The 18,941-nt window shown below is 44.5% G+C and overlaps 1 long non-coding RNA gene across 1 annotated transcript in view; it reads left to right on the top strand.

Moving 5' to 3' along the window:
• LOC125615853 overlaps positions 1-8,387 on the top strand; it is a 15,524-nt gene extending 7,137 nt beyond the window's left edge. The window contains exon 3 of the long non-coding RNA XR_007346443.1: positions 8,376-8,387. This is a non-coding gene — a long non-coding RNA (uncharacterized LOC125615853). The remainder of the gene's footprint in view (positions 1-8,375) is intronic.
• Positions 8,388-18,941: the final 10,554 nt, after the last annotated feature.

Raw genomic sequence — 18,941 nt, 5'->3', positions numbered from 1 at the left:
TATATATATATATATATATATATATATATATATATATATATATATAGAGAGAGAGAGAGAGAGAGAGAGAGAGAGAGAGAGAGAACACAAGCATCAGAACCCAGATTCAAATGCAGCAGATTTTAGAATCATCAGACAGATAGTTGTGAATTAACATGATTATGAATCTAAGGGCTTTTAAAGAAAAAAGTAAGGAAATAAGTAAAATGGATGGGTAAAGAACATAGAGAGATGGAATTCCCGTGAATACACAAAAGAAAATGTTAGAGGTCAAGAACTCTTTTTTACAGACTGAAGAATGTCTTTGATGGGCTTACGGCAGGTAAGACTGAGAAAAGAATCAGTGAGTTCAAACTAGGAAACAGTGGGGGAAGGAAAGGAGAAATAGTGGGTTTTGAATTAGAGCAAATTACACCCCATGCGTTTTTTAAATTTTATTTTTTAGTTGTAGATGGATACAATATATTTATTTATGTTTATGTGGGGCTGAGGATCCAACCCAGGACCTCACACCTGACAGACAGGTCCTGTAAGTGTTAGTGGTTTTGGGCGTATTGTATCAACTACCTTGTCCACAGGTTATGTTCTAAATATTGAACATCGTTTTTGGTTTTGCTATCTAATTTTCCCATTTAGTTTTACTATCCATGTTCCCATGTGGGGATTTGAGAAGATCAATAAAACCAACTTTTCTACACTTCCCACATTGTTACTGAAAGCTTGATCCTTGTCGCCAGTACCAATGCAATAAGAAGGATATGGCTTTTTAGGGGGAAGCAGTTTTATTGCTCTGTGAGGAAAGGAGAAACACAGGGGACTCCTGTCCCAGAGGCTGTGATTCTGCCCATCAAGGGGAACCAGGTGTTCCCTCAATGAACCCCTTAAAGAAGTGATTCATTCCAGGTGTTCCCTCAAGGAGGCGGACAGTGATTCATTTATTAATTCGGGAGACGGCCATTTCTTAGATCTTCTGGCCGCATCCCTGGAGTCTGAATTACTTGGTTCTTGTGGTGTGTGTGTGCTCAAACACAGATAACTCAGCCTAGGATGAGCAAAGGTAATCCTGCCCAACCCCAAGGTTAGGGAGGGGGAGAAGAAGAAGAGGAAAAGAAGACAAGTCCATTTTAAAATAAGTCTCCATGGCAGAGCAGCGAGGGCTGTGTTCAAAGCACCAAGTGGGCCCACTTACAATGTCAGGATTTCTGTGCACCGCCTCTCCCACTGGAAATACATTTTTCGGTGCAGAGTCTAGGCCCAGTGGATTTGGGGGGTTGGTGTTCTTTTTGTTTTGTAGCTGGGTTGGCCGTGGACTTTAGTCATATTTCATGCATATTTCACGTATTTAAGAAACAGAGCATGATCAACCTTTAAAATCCAACTTACAATTGATAAAAAAAAAATAGAATAGACAGTACAGAAAGTAATTGGCAAATTTTAGTGCATGGAATAACACAATTATCCAGGTCCTCATCCTTCAACAACCCCTAATAATTTACCCAGGGGTGCAGTCTATTATGAAAGGCCAGGAAAAATAGACATGAGATAACATAGGGAGATAAATGTGGTGGATTCTTCAGTTTAAAACTGATTTGAGGGACAGATTAACCAACCAAAATGTGCATGGCTTATGTTGATTCTGATTCAAACAAACACACTTTTGAAAAATATCACAATACTTAGGAGACATTAAGACATTTGAAGATCTGGAGGTTATCTGATGATATTAAGTTAAACTTCATATATGATAATGATACCACGGTTATGCTCAGGGAGAAAAGCCTTTAAGAGAGGCATACTGAGCTAGTTGCAGAAGAATTATATGATGCTTAAAATCGTCTTCAAAGGAATAAAGGAGGAAAAAGAGATAAGGGAAAGTGGCTGGCTAGGAGCTAAAGATGACTGGTGTCTACAAAAAAAAAAAAAAAGTAAAATAGACCAGGTCTCCCTCAGTTGGAAAAGTTTAAATTTACTCTTTTCCTCTAAAGTATGTTGATCTTACTCTGGCAATAGACAGGTAACAGGGGAAAGACCACACAGAATTTATTACATGCCCCAAATAGAGGGGCACCATAGATGACCCTTTCAGAGTGTAGAGATATAGGGGCTCAGGCTTCTGGGAGCCAGGGAGGGGCCCGGTCTATGGAGGGTTGTGGGAGGAAGTGCCCAGCAAGCCTGGAGGGTCTTGTGCTGCAGAAGAGTCTCCCAGGTCACAGCCACTTGTGGTCATCTGTCTGAGTCAGACATGGGACCCCCAATCTCTTCTTCTTTTAGGAGGATCCCCCTGAAGGTGGAAAGAGGTGGGGATGTCAGACAGACATGCTTCTGCCTGTACCTGCTGTTTACTTCACAAATATGGAGGAATATAAAGTTCTTCTGCAAACAGATACCTCTTTAGAGCCTTCTCTGCATTTTCTTTGAATAACCGATTCAAAATGCCAAAATAAATAAATAAATAAATAACAAAATAGAAAATAGAAAAGGTGGGGTATTTAACTCTCCTTCACCTCCTGAGTCAGACTCCTCTCACCCTGTAGGCCTTCACTCAGATGTCTCTCCTTGTCAGGCCTGACTCATGCAGTGGCAGTAAAAATAATCTTTTTTCTTTTTAAATATTTGTTTTAATTGCAGGAGGACACAATGACCTTTATTTTATTTTTATGTGGAGCTGAGGATTGAACCCAGTGCCTCACAGGTGCTAGGTGAGCACTCTACCACTGAGCCACAACCCCAGCCCCTAAAAAATCCTGCTCAGTCAGTACGGTGAGCTCCCCCACCCACCATAGCTCCAGCTCCTCATTGCCCACTTTCCCCAGGTGAACTCCAATGCCCTGCCCTGTGTGCTGCAAGAACCCTGGGAACCACATTGGACCCAGCCATCCCACTCCTTGGTTTATACCCAAAGGACTTAAAATCAGCATACTAGAGTGACGAGCCACATCAATGTTTATAGTAGCTCAATTCACAATAGCTGGACTATTATATATGAAACCAACCTTGGTGTCCCTCAATAGATAAATTGATAAAGAGAATATGGTATATATACTCAATGGAATATCACTCAGCTTTAAAGAAGAGTGAAATTAAGGCGTTTGCCAGTAAATGGTTGGAGAATATCATGCTAAGAAAAATAAACCAATCCCACAAAACCAAAGGCTGAATGTTTTCTCTAATATGCGGATGCTAATTCACAATAAGGTGGTGATGGGGGCACCAGAGGAGAATAGCGTTACCGTAGATTAGGTAGAGGGAAGTGAAGGGAGGGGAGGAGAGGGGATGTGGGGATAGGAAAGACAGTAGAATGGAACAGACATTATTACTGTAGGACCAATATGAGCCTGCAACATGTACACTCAGAAAAATGAGGAGTTCTATCCCCTCTCTATATAATATATCAAAGTGTCTAAACGTACTCTACTGTCATGCTTAAATAATTAAAACAAATTTAAAAATTTTAAAAATGAAATCCAGAAAAAAATGACCCTGGTAGATCTGTTGAAGCTGAACCAGCCCCCTCTCTCATCCCCTTAGTGATATTTCACCTGCTGACTCCACCCTCCCCTCAGGCCTAGAGTCCCCCTTGTCCTCATATCTAGATTTTATTTCCATACCAAAGTCTCTTTTCTCCTATGTCAATCATCCCCAGTCAAATTTGAGTTTACACTTTGCAGACTGTCCAGCTCTGTGTTTTAACTAAATATAATGAGTTGGTTGATTCTTTCAAACTGGGGACATGAGGACATGAGGTGCTGTTTTTCACTTTCTTTTATTCAAGTGGAATTTTGTTTCCCAGTTTGCTTTTGGAAACTGCATGTCCCATGTCTTTCCTTGCCCCCATTTCACATCTTCTTACCCTGTTGGAAAATAAGAAGCTCTATCAAAGGTCCATCACCTCATCATTTAACATTTTTTCCTCCACGTGTGCATTTATTAAGAGAATTACAGATTAAGCAAGGGCCCTTTTAGAATCAAATTTTTCATTGAAAAATAAAAAATTCTTACTCCTGCTTCCTCTGTGCCTGCTGCATACTGTGTTGCTCCCACATCCCGCAGGCTTTGGGTTATTTTAAACCATTCCTTCCTGGGTCTTCACTTTTTGGCTTTGTTTCTAGTCTGAGAGCAATTTGACACCACTATGATTTAGAAAGAGAAAATACCTGATAAACATTCCTAGCACTAAGGCTCGGAGGAAAACTGAGAAATGAGGAGATTAAAGTGGGCTCTCTGACGTTATGGTGACTTAAAAAAAAAAAAAAAAACAACATGGGGAGCCAATCTGATTCTCAACCACTTCACTCAGATTTCTGTCACTTAGATTTTCTTCCAAGGCTTAAGGTCTCATGAGAAAATTTCACCTCCATAACACTCAGGGTGGTGCCCACGGCTTTTGCAGGGAGACCCAGTGGATCTCAGAGGCTCCTTTGGTCTCTGCAAAAAAAGAAGGGTCTTCCACCCTCCTGTCTGTCCTGGTAGCTGCTGGTACCCACACTGGGAAAACCTTTGGTGGTCAGTGAAGTCCTAATTTCGTGGTGATATTTGTGGAGCACTTTAACCTCGGCTGCACCTGAGAATGCCATTCTTATTGCCCTGACCACCTGAGCCCCCATAGCATCAGCATCTCTGCCATCTCATCCCCTCTCCTAAGCCATGCAGAAGGGGCTGAAAGCACAGTGAATGCTGAAGAGTCTCCCAGGTTCCTCGCTCCTCAACTCATGTCTCCTCAGCCCTCCCCACCAGAACACCCTGAGCACATCAGCTCCCTCGGGGCTGAGACTCATGGCCAACAGAGGCTTCCCATGTTCCTCTTCCATTCCCATTAAGGTGAGAAGTTACAGAACCTGGGACCTGCTGGAACTGTCGGGACAAATAAGAACAGATATTCAAAACCAAATTAATACCTCAAGTTGCTCAGGGTGTGTTTAGAGAGAGATGTGGCTGACCAAACAGCTTTTGTTGATGGAGACCACCTACTTCCCCCTGGTCTCACTCCTGTGACATTCACTGGGTTGAAAACATGATAGCCCCCATAGAATCATGGGAACTTGGTAACCAGAAGTAGGAGCACGGAGTTCCTCTAGGAGAGATAGAGTCCCTGTGCAGGTAGGGATGGCGTGAGGTCAGGCGCTGGTCCAGATAAGAAGGAGGACTTCAAGGCAAAGGTCAGGATTAGGGAGACCATGAGAGTGCTCAGGGAGTGGAGCTAACTCAGTGAGCAACTTAGGTTGAAAGCAGTGTTGGTAGTGTTTTAGTTCATCTAAAATGAGTGACAGAAAGTTGGTGGCCTGATTTCCAAAAGAGTGACCAAGACCCTTCTACCTCCCATACCTCTGCAGGTAGATGTTTTGTGCAAGTGAGATTTTCAAGGCACCCAAAATGAATACTGTTATGGTTTGGATGTGAGATGTCCCCCAAAAGCTCATGTGTGAGACAATGCAAGAAGGGTCAGAGAAGAAGTGATTGGGTTACGAGAGCCTTAATCCATTCAGTGAAGTTATCCCTGGATGGGATTAACTGGGTGTTAAGGGAAGGCAGGTGGGGTGTGGCTGGAGGAGGTGGGGCATCGGGGGCGTGCCTTTGGATATATATTCGTATCTTGCAAGTGGAGTCTCTCTCTGCTTCCTGATCATGATGTGAGTCGCTTCTCTCTGCCACAACTTTCACCATGATGTTCAGCCTCACCTTGAGCCCTGAGGAATGGAGCCAGCTGGGTATAGATTGAGACCTCTGAAACCATGAGCCCCTGAATAAAATTTCTTCCTCTAAAATTGCTCTTGTAAGGTCTTTTGGTCATAGCAGTGAAAAAGCTGACGGAAACAGCTGCTCATGTAGAGTCGCATCATGAGGATGCACATCAGGACAATGACAGGGCATTCAGACATTTCCCTCCAGCTCAGCTCCATTCTGCTTTGATACCAGAGAAGCAGAAGGAGAGTTTGTTAGATGTGATTGCCAATTAAATTAAGAAGGACGATGCCTTGACTGCCTTGAATTGCAAAGATCAACTCTCTGATAATGTCCTTATCAGACATTATAAGGTAATGATCAAGCCAAAGGGGCTACAGAGATCATCCACAGTTAGGGCGCCTCTGAGTCTCAACTTGGAGCCTCTTAGTGTGTGCCGGTTGGAATGTAAACTTCCCAAGTGCCACTGCCTGGCATCCTGGGGCCCCCAATGACATCCTGTGATAAATAAAGAAGACAGGAAACATGGAGTTGCACATTCAGAACTGCCCCTGAAGGCTATAGGACAAATGTTTTATTCAGAAGCATTGAGTCAGAATTTTATTTTCTAGTTTGTGAACTTCCTCCTCAGTGTGAGCTATGCACATTTGGGAGCAGAACACAAGATGCTATAAATCAGTTCTCCTTTGAGTTTTCCAATTTTCATTTCATGCCCAGAAGCTGTGGAATAGAACTTTTGTTGGCCTGATCATTTTTTGCAAACAGTAAATTCAATTAATAGAGTCCTCAAAGTGGCCAGAACATGCCACTGACTGATACAGTAGATTAATCATTCATGGGTTTAGAGCTTGCAAATTCAACTAAAACCATAAAGGAACTAAACCCCAGAGCAGAAGGGAGCTACCAAGCAGATTTGTGCTGCCCTATCCTGCCCAGGAAAAAAGCATGAAAAGCAAGAATCTGCTACCTTCTCTCCTCTGTCAGGTCCCATGAGTCTTAATGAAATGAAGATACTTTCTGTTATATGTGAATCTTGGATTTTAAAATGGATGATTTTCTTTAAACATGGCTTCTAAAACACACCCACACATTCAAGGATAGAAACCATTCCATTCAAAGACAGGAGGGAAGAAAACACCTTTGTAGACCTGGAGAGAATTAAAATTCGAGCCCACGTTTTGCCATTTTCCAGAAAAGTGAATGACCCTCTTGGTAATTTTGACTGTACATAGTATTCCCTTGATCAGGCTCCAAAGCAGAAATCCCCTGGAAGATGTCACACCACTCTAAGTGGGTGTTTTCATTAAGATTTGTAGTTAACATCATTGGATTAGAATTTCTAGAATTTTCTAGAATTGTGTGTGTACACATGCATACAAAGACACACATGCACACACACATACATACATACACACATGCACATGCACACACACACTCCACCTCTTTTGTCTCAGAGACTACTGTACAGGTAGGTCCAGGGCAGATGAGCTCCTCCTTCCCTTCTCTGGTCCCATAGCACTTCTGTCTTATGCTCTGATAGAGAGAGACTCTTCACGTAAGATTTCACAGAAGACCATCTATTTGCTTTAAATATTACACACTCACACGCATATATGTGCACACACACAAATCAGTCCTATAATACACTGGAAAATACTGACAAGCATCACGGAATGGCTAAGGTAGTGACCAGAAAATCACATTATGACAACACACCAGGGCATTCAAACATCTCCCTCCAGCTTTCCACCCTGCTGGGGCTTAAGACCCCCCCCCCCAGGGGTCTGCCATGTGTTAACAACACTAAGGCCTTTGTCTCCAATTTGTCATGTGTTAAATTCCTCTCACTTAATTATCACTAAAAAGTGGTTTTCCCACAGATGTGCTTCATGTCAACTCACAGTCTCTAAGTCATGTTAATTAATTTGACAAAAACTCCCATTTAATCTGGCAGACACAGACACACAGCTGCTCTGATAAGGGCACGAGAACCCCTTTCCTGCCCTCAGTGATGGGAACAGCAACAGGGCACACTCACTGTTGCTTTCACAGGGCAGACATACATCAAGGCTTATCACAAGTCACCTGTGAATCTTAGCAAGAGCTCTATGACCCTGGCCTGGAAGACATAATTATCCATATGGCTACTTGATTAAGCACCTGTCTCCTTTATGAAACATGTGTCCATTGTTTGTGTGACAGAAACACACACACACACACACAGCTTTGTTCACAACAGAGCAACAGAGACAGAGAAATAAAACTTGAAACATGGAAAAAGATCTACGTTTTGCACAAAAATTGAACTAAAGAGACTAAATCAAGATCAAGGTTAATTTGTAAAGTGTAGACAGATTGGCTCTGTCTGAAGGAACCCATGCAGAAGCCAGCTCACAGGGTCTTCCCTCCTGAACGTCCCGAGCTCCATGCTCAGTTATGTTGGGAAAAAGTGGGGGCTTTCTCTTCTCCTGCTTTATATTGGGGGTATTCGGTAAGATGTCGGGGGAAAATCCAGGACTGTGGAATCCAGAGCTGCCTGTTGTAGAAATGGCTTAGAGAGCTGGATCAAGGGCCGTCCAGATGCAGGATGTCTACACAGTTAAGAAGGACAATAACGATGTCCCCAGAAAAGCCAATGTGTAGCCTGGACTTTCCCTTAGGATTGGATTGAGGTGCATGAAGAGGACTGAGAATAGATGTAAGCTCCATGCTTGAGCTGGTGGACTGGGGGTATTGAGAGAAAAGGTTTTGCAGTTGAACTGGGAATACACCATGTCAGTTTACTGAGCCTCTCTCCACGCGCAAGTCTGTGAGCAGATGTGAGGAGAAAATAGCTTGAAATCCTACAAAGGAGGCCCAGAGAAAGTAGCACTGAAAGAGAAGACTCACTGCCAGCCATACCCAGGCAGAGCCGACAGAGCCAGGCAGACAGCCTCTGGGGTGCCAAGTCAGAGGAGGCAGCCCTGCTTACTGGTCTCAAGTGTCCACACCTCAAGGTGGTCATGTGAGTCCCACTTGGGTGCATGATGAGGGGATGAAGCAGAAGGGAAGTGAGTGTCCAATGGGGGCAGTGAGAGCCGAGGGTGAGACAGAACTCTGCAAAGCTGCAGGAACATAGGTCACAAGTAAAAAACGAAGCACCTTTTTGATGCGTGGTGGTTCTCTTTTTAGAGCAAGGCCTAGTGAGAGCCGAGGGTGTCCTGTGAGCTTCTGCCAGGTTCTCGGCTTCCTGGGAAATCCAGGCCAAGTAAAAGAAGAACACTACTGACACCACCAGAGTGTGTCCCGAGCCCATTTTGCTGAGGGGATCCTCCTACCCAGCGGCCTTGATGAGCATCCAGCTTCAAGATCCCTCCTGCAGGGCCCTCAGAATATTCCCTGCCTAGGCGATCCCTTTGGATGAAAGAGAAGAAAATGGATGGTACTGTGGGAGGATGCCATGAAGTTGAGGCGCTGTCTGCCACCACAGCAGAGGAACAAGGTAAAAACCAAAGCTGTGCTCCACGGGCCATGAATGCTAAAGCTCCTCACCTCCCCAAGGGCCCTCCCTGGGAGAGTCCACCTGGCTGGAAATTCAGAACTCTGAACCCACTGGAGAAAGGGTTTGGGGCTACAGACCAGAGGTCTATCCCACACGTCAACTGGGCTAACCTCACTCAGGCCCGACCCCCAAACCCAGGGATCATGTGCAACTCTAAGCTCTCTCAACCACCAGGATTGGGCAGGCCCCAGGGACACATGCCTGAGACTGAGGAGGGAACTTACCAGGGTCTGCTAGCCAGCGGCACTCCAGCTGTGGTCAGTTTTCAGTCAGTCCACAAGAAGGTTCTGACTCTCACCCTTCTGCAAACTCACCTGGGTTCCCCACTGCTTATGTGCAGAGTTACCCTATCAGGGTGCTTGTGATGCCTCTGCAACATCTGAAGATGGCAGGCCTCTGCTCTGACGGAGTTTCTAGACCTTGGTGCCCATTTGGAACAAGCACTCTGTCCCTGGCTCAGTGTTGACAAAGGCCTGGAGATACCTTCTGGTCAGTCTCCTCCTAACATAGGTGCCCACTGAGAAGCCTGCTTGCAAAATGCTTTAGTTAGCTGTTTCACCACTCTGACCCAAAGAACACTTAGAGGAGGAAAAATTCATTTGGGGGCTTATGGTTTCAGATGTCTCAGTCCACAGATGGCCAATCCATTGCTCTGGGTTCAAGATGAGAACATCGTGGCAGAAATACGGGAGAGGAAAAGCAGCTCAGAGCTCTGATTAGCAGGGACAAAATATGAATCTCAAAGGCGCATCCTCAATGACTCACCTCCTCCAGCCACACCTCACCTGCCTACAGTTATGACCCAATTAATCCATTCAAGTGGATTAATTCGCTAGTTAGGTTACAGTCCTCATAACCCAATCATTTCACCTCTAAACTTTCTCGCATTGTCTCAGACATAAGCTTCTGGGAAACACCTCCTATCTAAACCATGATACAAAATTTGCTGGTTTTGACTCTCTTTTTGAGGTGCCCTGGAAGGAGAAATCAAAAGAAGACTCTAAACTGAGACTCGCTATGAGCTTCTCCTGCATGAACAGAAGCATCAGCAGAGGACGGTAGCTACCCACGCAGAAAGGAGACTGCTAGTAGTTTGCTGTCTGAGATCAGCACATCAAACACTCACATCAAAGAACTAAGCCCGTCTCATTTATGGGTCTGTGGCAGGGAACTCTAAAACATATAATGCACGAGGCTTCTCAGTCTTTAAAGTAAAAGCATAGAGCAGGCTCATACCAGAATCCTAGTCTATAGTGTACTTCCAGATAGAGAGGATTCACCCAGGGATCCATGCCATCATTTTTCAGAATAAAATGGCAGATGGGAAAACCTATTACTAGCAGGTTTTAAAGCACGCGTTGGTGATGGAACTTTCTTTCAGAGCCCCGAGACTTAGCAATTGGGCTTTCAGTGAAGATAGATTCTACCAACCCTGACCTCTTCTGGGAAAAGGTCAGAGGAAGACAATAAGATTGGCACCATGACTTGTATGGGAATGGTTTCAACGGCTACAAAATCGACACCCGAGTCCAGAATAGAAGCAGGTGAGTGTTGTGTGCGTTAGTGGTTTCAAGCCTCGGTGTGCAGCACAGGATCCTGGGAGGCTCCTAAAACGTGCTTGCTGGGCCTCCCTGCAGATTTCTCACCCAGGGGCCTAAGCAAGGCCAAGTCTTTGCTTCTCTAATCAGTTCCAGTGGACTGATGGTGCACGTCTAGGGAACCATACTTTGAGGACCATGGTTCAACAGCAACAGCCCTTGACTCCTTGGAGATCTGTCTGGAGGAGAGCCCCAATCTCTCTCTCTCTCTCTCTCTCTCTCTCTCTCTCTCTCTCTCTCTCTTTCTGTGTCTCTCGCTTTCTCTCATACAGAGGATTAACTCTGAAGATGACTCAGATCAAGAGGGCACATACGAGACAGAAAGCTCTTCTCGTCCTTCCTCACAAATGCGAACATGGGTACTGCTGGGCACTGGGAGGCGGCACCTTGACCAAGGGCACAGCCTGATGCCTCAGTGCTCTCCAGAGATGGTACAATGGGAGTCTTGGATTCCAGCACCCCGAGCCCACAGCTGCTTCCACAGACTGAGCAGAGGATGGGCGAGGAGCCCTCAAGAGAGGTGGGAATGGACCACCTGCGGCTAGAAAGTTTCATTCAGGGGAGCCCCTGGTCATAATGGAATGTGATGGAGACTGCAGCAGCATTCCCCATCCTTGCTGATAGCTTAGGAAAGAGTGGGTTATGCCTGAGAGATAACCTCTTTAGGTGTTAATGGATTTGGAAAGCAATAAAGACTAAATTCAAACATAAAATGATGTCATATTCTAGTCCAAAGTGGTGGAATATATTTACGAAAAAATTCAACCCCTGTCCCTACTGTATTTGGTGGAAGGTGTTGCCCCAAAATCCACCTATGTCAAAATGATTCCAATCAGAAAACCCTTAGAAGTAATACTCATTTGTGTCTTGTCCTCAAAGCTACACTTGAAATTAACATAGTTCGCTCATTATCATGGGTTATCTTACTTCCTTAGGGAAAAAAGTCTTCCATCTCAGCATCGATACTGTAGCAAAGTCATCCAGGGTTTGTATTCCTCACCCAGATTCATTCAGCTGAAGGAGTTGCTTTGGGGAGACTATCTTAATGCAATGAGCTGCGTAAGTGCTTTTGATGAAGCACCTCAAGACAGAGAGCAAGGTGCTACTTTAAAAAAAAATAGACACAGAATTTCCAATTTCCAGGAATTTAATCCTAGACCTCAGAAATCTTTTGGATCATCTGCTTTGATTCTAAACCAAACTGAAACCTCTTCACCGGAACGGCTGCTTCAGAATGCAAAGTGTCTGCCTCCATCCCAGGCCAGGGATGGCCCATCCCAGGCCCATCCCAGGCCCAGGCAGGCAGACCCAAGACCTGGAACAAGACGAGGCCAACGTCAGAGGGGATTAAAAGAAGAGAGGGGGCTATGGGAGAGAAGAAGAGGAGAGGGCCAACGATGGAACATTTCTCAGCAAACCATGGGTGCTGGGACCTTGCAGGAGTTGGAGGAAGGAGCTGACCAGTGTTAAGAAGTCATTCCCAAACCTCCGCCGCCCAGGGCTGGCTACATGTTGGAGACCAGTGTGGAGAAAAGATAGGACTCCTCATTCAGAAAGTAGGAAAGGTGCAGTTAAAGGTACTAAAATATAAAGATTTTTCTTTTGAAGCTATTTTATTACTTATAAAATTAAGAGGTGGCATTAGAGTTCTCCAGGGAAACAGAACCAATAGATGACAGATGGATTATGATAGATGATTGACAGACAGATAGATAGAGACCACAGATATACTCAAAGGGGATTATCTGCACAACACAGATGGGATAGATAGACAGAGGGAGTTAGACAGACAGATAGCTTCTATAAGAAGGATGTCATTCACATTGTAACAGAGGTCGGTAAGTCCTAAGATCTGCAGTTCGGAGCTGGACACCCAGGAAAGCTGATGGCGTAAACTCTTATCTGAGATCAAGTGGGTCCAATTCCAAAGACAGGAGATAACCTGTCAGAGATGGTCTCTGTCCAACTTAGAGAAAGCCAAGCAAAAGAAGCAAATTCTCACTGCATATTTTTGATCAATCCAGGCTCTCAATAAGTCGGATTACTCCTGCCCCATTAGGGAGAGCCATGTTCTTTACTCAGTCCATGAATTTAAATGTTAATCTCAACTAAAGTCGTCCTCACAGACACACCCAGAATAATGAATAACTAAATATTTGGGCACCTCAAGGCCCACTGAAGTTGACACATAAGATTGACCTTCATAAGGGGTTATATGCAAATAAAAATAAAATTCACTCACAAATCATACACACACACACACACACACATATATACACACACATACATATGTATAATTTTATATATTAGATATGTGTATTTCTATAATGGTGTCATAATTTGGTATGACATAGTAAATAATATTAATATGAGATCTTGATTGGCCATATGATTCATCATTTCGTTCATTATCATCTCATCAAAATGTATACTTTTATTTACAATTGATGCAATTGAAAGCCCTGTCAGTTGCTGTTGCTAATGCAAGACTTGAGTAAACTCTAAATAATTGTTTAAACTTGAGAAAGATGTTCATGCTAACGAAACATTACTACGAGTGATTTATAGGCTGTGACAACATTGGAGTAAGTTTCTGACAACCAATTTCAGAACACAAATTTTAGCACACCGAGAGTTGATGATTCTTATAGAATACATATTCTAAAAGAAATTAATTCACCATGCAAACCGTTGCCTATAATTATGGACTTAAGTGTAAATGTAAATGTAATGGCATTTTAAAGTGTTCTACAACATTCTTTGTAGCTTGTGAAAGTCATTCAGGGAACCCTAAGTGGCTTTATGATTTACATAATTCAAATATCTATCAATGTGTCCTACCAAGGTATCTTCAATTACTAGGAAAACTGAATTCTAAAATTATCTACTGTGTTCATCATTGATTTATTAGAAGCTTTTTTATGAAAATAGGGTTTTTCCCCCCATTCAGTGTGACACTCTTTAAATATAATTTGCTTCACAATTTTGCAGCAGTATTTAGAACTAAGGATTCTAACTTCTTACATCTCCTAATTCCCTGACATTCGTTGTGATGTCCATGTGTGCACATTTTTTACCTGTAACAATCTGCTGACAGAATTGACAGCCTGAGGAAGTTCCTGTCCTTGTCCTGCTGTTGTCCTGTGAGGAGCCCTTCTCTCCCTTGGGGCCACTGCTGCTGTATCTGGCATTGTGGCTACTGCTCATGGTACCACTGCTACAGTCACCACCAGTCATGTGGGCCCAGATCTGAGCCCAGGCTGGCCCTTTAAATGCCACCATGCCCTGGACAACGCCAGGGACACACAAGGCAACTGTGGGGTGCATATGCTGCCGGCCACACTCCAGGGCCCGAGCCTGTGTGGGGACATGCTGCCACTCAGAATATCTCTTCTGCTCACACACATTCTCTTTTGTCCATATTTCACTTATAAAACACAAATTCAAAGGTAAAATGTTTAACGATTTCCAAAGAATGTCATCCAAACATTAAACCAAAGGTGGGCCCCTCCAGAGAGCAGGGACACAGCTGCAAGTCCAAGGTGCTTGCAGAGGTTGCAAGCCTAGGAAGCTGTCTCTCTGTCTCCACCCATTGTGGATGTCAGAAGGTGAACTGGGCCCTGGAATGCTGTGTGGATTCTTGTGGTGTCTCCTGTGAGATCAACCACTCCTCCCCTGAATACAAAAGGGCTGTGCTGGGGCTCAGTGATAGAGCGCTTGCCCAGTATGTCTGAGGCACTGGGTTTGATTCTCAGCACCACATATAAATAAATTAATTAAACAAAGGTCCATCAACAACTAAAAAAATATTTAAAAAGCCCGGGGCAGGGGGATTGTGCAAAGGTTACACTAACACCACTGCTGTCTTGATGAAACTCTAGACTGTCTCATACCTGTGGAATCATCAGTCCATTTCTTTTTCCAGACACCTGCATTCAGTTGTAAGCCTTCTCTCCCTTGGTGCTAAATGGCTTTAGCATATCTTGTTTGACAGGAAGCTGAAATGCTGACCAAGAAATACTTTAACCCAGAGAAGAGCTGTCCTGGTAAAAAGCCTGTGGCAAAAGGTCAATTTTTGGGTGACACTAGGACAATAATATTAATAATACAGACAAAATATTATAAATGTGAATTACATTCATGCATTTGACTGTCTATGCAAGAATTTTCTTAAATATGTGTGTTCTGACCCTGACAAGTTGCATTACATATAATTGTAAATGTGATTACTACATAAATGAATCTGTAAATTGGAGACACTCATAATCATTACTTCCAATATTAGTGCAGGTATTTGCATGACTTCTTAGCATAGATCCTCATTAAAATAAAGTACTGGGTGTAAAATGAAGAGTGGTGGTGGCACAGAACTGGGCTCTGAGTGAGGTTAAATACAGAGAGGAGTCAAGAGAGTCACTTCTGTGGCTTCTACCTGTCACGGTCCCCCGTGGCGGCTACTGTATACAATGCTGTCCCTTCACGATAATATCCAGATGCTCAGTAGTGAGGACCTGGCCTCTGCTAACATGAGATAGGATCTGGAATAATGTGCCTTAAGCATCTAAGTCAGAACCCTAAAGCAGGAACACCTCTTGTGATTATGATCCTGACATCTCTAAGAAGAAAAGAGACAGTTAACAGGAAATGGTCATTTTATTTTGAAAATCTTCAAACACAGAAAGGCGGTCAGAATTGCAGGTGGGATGCGTTTTGAGCCCCTGCTCCGTCTCCGCCCCTCACCTTAGGACCCTGGCGCTTGCCTATCCGTTCATCCACCCTTCCCTCCCCCAAGTCACCCTGCACCTCCTTTTGATACCCAAGAAGGGCAGCTGCCCAAAGCACATAAGAGCTAGTACCATGGCACTGAGTTTTAAGGAAACATAAACCCTCACACATCAACCAGCAAGGAAACCAGGAGAGACCAAGGAAACCCAGCTCCGCTCTGCCTTCCTGATTGGTCGGCTGTAGGAAGAGACGGGAACCTGCTCGTTGACTGGGTGGTGAGCAGGCAGAGTCAGTCAGGGCACCTTTGCTCAGGTGTAGAGGGTTATCCTGCCTCTTGGCAGGTCACATGTTTCTTGCGGGGGGGGGGTGTTAATCTGTTCTGTGGGGGAGGCGGGGTTGGAGCCTGTGACATCCAAAGGTCATCGACCCGACAAGCTTGATTTCTGTGCCGCTGCTTTCAAATCATCCTGGAAATGATTCTGGAGGCTCTTCCTGAAACACAGTTGAGTATTTGGTTATTAAAGGAACCGATGTGCCCATGAGTCCAGGCCTTCCTTGATCTCGCGTTTGAGATGTGTTCTAAACCAAATCAGGGACCTCAGCACCCTTCCCCTTTTGACATATGCACGTTGACTTGAGTCCCGTGTTAATCTGCTCTCTATGTTTTTGAGGCAAATGTTACACAGAGAAGGAAAGTGGGCTTCTTGAAAGAACCATTCAATGAGTTTTGACAGGTGCATACTTCCGTACAACCCATATGCCTGACATCCCAGAAAGTCCCTTTGTGCCCCTCCTCCATCACTCTGTCACCACCACTGTTAGCGCAAAATGAGGATCCAGTGCAAACTTCATGGATCAGCACAGCCTTTATTCCATGGTGGAGTCACGCTTTGGGTGGACCCAGTTTCCAGATGGAAAATGAGCCACTGGAGAAAGGGGGCAGGGGTCTGTGCTCATATAGGTTACACTGAGAGGTGACTGAATTATTGACAGAGCGAGTGGAATGGAGAATCAGGTCAGTGTTCAATATCTCTTTCCCTCCAGGGTCCTATTGTATGGTCACTGGGAAAGGATTGGTTTGGGGAAGGATCAATGTGTTGGCTGCTTCTGAGAGACTGCCAGTCCAGGCTTGATGGATACTCCCTCCTCAGGGATGGGCTTGTCACCAGATGATGTTTGCATCCTTTCTAGGGATTGTCTGGTCACTGGGAAAGAATGTATTGGGAAAGGATCAGTATTATCAATGTGTTGCCTTCTTCCTCACCCCGTCTTCCAAGGCCACACTAGTCTGGACTTTGTCAGTTTCCATGTCATACAACCACCACAGGGCCACTGTCCTGACTGCCATCTGTGTTCCTCCATTTTGCCCATTGATTAGTTCATTTCCTTCTTCTATGATTGAATAAATAGAATTTTCTAGATTTTGTTTTCTATCCAGGGGAACTTAAGTATTTCATTGTTTTTCTTTTTCTTTTCCTTTTTTATTTTTAACTATTTAAGGATAATTTCTAATGACAAGGAAGAAAATGCCTGGGGGAAAAAATGTAAAAGGAAACCTCTGATGTATTTTGAGTCAAGTGCTGGCTCTCGAGGGAGACAGGAGGGCTTTGGCAGAAGGGAGCAGGATTTATGGGTTCCCTGGAGATAGCTTGACTCTTTAGCAGAGGCAAAATAGACAGATTCGTCTGCTGAATATCCCCTGAGGGAAAATCAAAACCGGTCTGTCTTTTCATTTACCCATGACTTGATGATGTTTTCTTTTCTCACATCAGAGGACAGATGAGCATTTTTCCTCCTACAACTCTGCTTGGGCTCTTCTGTGTTTTATTTTCAGAAGGTGCGTGCCAGGGACAAGAGGGCTCTCTGCAGGCTGCGGGGTTTAATCAGCAAGAGTGAGGTGTTCCAGAATCCAGCAGCTTGCCAGGCCCTGCTTCCTGGAGAACAGAGACTTGCTGCAGATCCCCTCCAGGGGGTGGCCTGGCAGGGCCAGATATAGAAGCTCACCGCGCAGGTAGGAAATTCAGGGCCCTCGTCTCTTTTTCTGTTTGTTTTGCTGAGTCTAATGAAACTGGAACATGGTGTCCTCCCAAACCCTAAACTATTGGCCCAGACAACCACTCCTGGGCTCTGATCAATCCCAAATGCTCTTACTTTGCCATAATGTACATATCCTGATTCACTGAGTCACTCATTTGTTTATTCAATCCAAACACTGCTAGCCTCGCTCACACCCAGAGAGTCTCTCTGTTCCTTTTCTACCAGTGATGCAAGCCAAGAAGTAGTCCCTGAAGTCTTTGTGGGAGACTGCTACACATCTCCCCAAAATGGAAAGATCAAGGAGCCGAAGAAAACTCAGAAGAAGTGGAGGAAGAAGAGCACTCTGCCCTCCTTCTATTTGCCTAAAAGCAGGGAACAGATTCCCAAAGACAGAGGCATCCTGTGTCCTGGCCTCTCTACCAGGAGAACAAAGTTAGCCCCAGAAGACAGCTTCAGACCCCCGTCAGCCCAGAGATGAGACTAGAGGAGTCGCATTAACAAGCCGAAGTAACTAACCTTTCTGCCTGCCTTCCTCCCCAGTTGCTGCTCATGGATTCTCCAAATCTTTTTCCTATTTCTTATCACTTCTTTCAGATTTATTGTCCTCAGTTGAAGATGTTATACCAGCCAGAATTCTAAGCCGCTGCTTTGGGTTGTTTGTCACTGAGCCGTCTCACATAGAATGGACACTGCACACGTCAGTAAACTTGCTTCTGCTTCTCTCCTTCATCTGTCTCTTCTACTGTCAGTCCCAACTACAAACTTATGAGGACAGCAGAGGACGTATATTTCTTCCCTGGTGCCTTCTTCCACTACAGCTGCCAATCTATGACCGACTCTGTGTGGTTTTGCTCCTTGATACCTCTGGAAATGTGTTCCTAGGTCCCCTTTCATTCATGACATCAATAGCATTGCCGTGTCTACCATATCCCAGGTGGATGCAGTGGGGACAGAGTGGTGCATGATAGAGAAGAGTCTCCTGCTTCGTGGAGGTTGATTGGGAGGAGAAGAAAATGAACTAAGAACAATAGACATACTGCATTATCAGATCATGGGAAGACTGCGAGTAAGAAGCTCAAAATCAAGGGTCAGATTATAAGGGGCAAGAAGGAAGGAGCAACAATATATGGAGTGTCCAAGAGAGTTTTCGTTCGTTGTCATTGTTTGGGTGTTTTGTTTGGTTTGGTTTTTGAGGAGAAGATAATAGAATGGAACTGAGCTCAGACTGAAGGATGAGAAGCAGACAGTCATGTGATAACCTGGTTGGGACTTTCAGGCAGAGGGAACAAGAAGTGACCACGCCAGGTTTTCCCTGGTGGTCTACCAAGGTGTACTCTTGCTCACATACATCCTGCCCTCCC

This window comes from Marmota marmota, unplaced genomic scaffold (assembly GCF_001458135.2).
Source record: "Marmota marmota marmota unplaced genomic scaffold, marMar, whole genome shotgun sequence".
NCBI classification, from domain to species: domain Eukaryota; kingdom Metazoa; phylum Chordata; class Mammalia; order Rodentia; family Sciuridae; genus Marmota; species Marmota marmota.
The sequence above is the reverse complement of the archived record's forward strand: the minus strand, read 5'-3'. Positions and strand labels throughout refer to the sequence as shown.